Source organism: Arachis ipaensis, chromosome B03 (genome assembly GCF_000816755.2).
Source record: "Arachis ipaensis cultivar K30076 chromosome B03, Araip1.1, whole genome shotgun sequence".
Lineage (NCBI taxonomy): Eukaryota > Viridiplantae > Streptophyta > Magnoliopsida > Fabales > Fabaceae > Arachis > Arachis ipaensis.
The window spans coordinates 10,793,574-10,794,283 of record NC_029787.2 but is presented as its reverse complement, the minus strand read 5'-3'; positions in this window follow the sequence as shown (position 1 = coordinate 10,794,283).

Sequence of the window (710 nt, the reverse complement as noted above, 5' to 3'; positions counted from 1 at the left end):
TAAACCAATATTTTTTTTTCTTTATCCTTGTTACCTTTTAAATTTTATAGATAATAAAATAATGTATTTTAGTCAAAGATTTACTAAAGTCTAAGGGTGAAGTCTTTTAGCTTAAAAACAGATAAGTAAGTCAGTTTTCTCCATACCCAATTCAGCATAAAATATATGAGAGAATACGGAAGCAGTTGTGAGAAGAAGACGAAGAACCATAGCCAAAACCCATGTTAGTGGTGTCAGCAAAATAGAAGAAACCAATGTAACAATCAAACGAAACGCTTATCCTTTGGGAGGTTTGGAATTCAGGAATAGTAGAGAGGAAGCCCACGAAAGAACAAAACTTGCCTCTTTGAACTCTCAAAGACCAACCATAAGGGTTGTTGTGCTGTTACTTGTTGTTTTGGATTGTGGTATCCACCAGGAATGGGGTAAACTTCGAAATTAGAAATTTTTGGCGTTAAGCTGGTGGCTTGAAGGTTAGTTCTTTTTCTTTGTGGATACAACAACATTGTCAGACAAGCAAGGAGAAACCGGGTCACCACCTTTTTATCTCTTACTATTTTGATTATATCCTAAACACTACTTAATGGAGTATGAAATTTATTAGGAGGTGACTGTTTAATTTTGATACGTTGATGAAGTGTTTTTTACACCACTAGTCAATTTGACAATTATTCAATTATATTATTTTAATAATTATTAAAAAATAACCT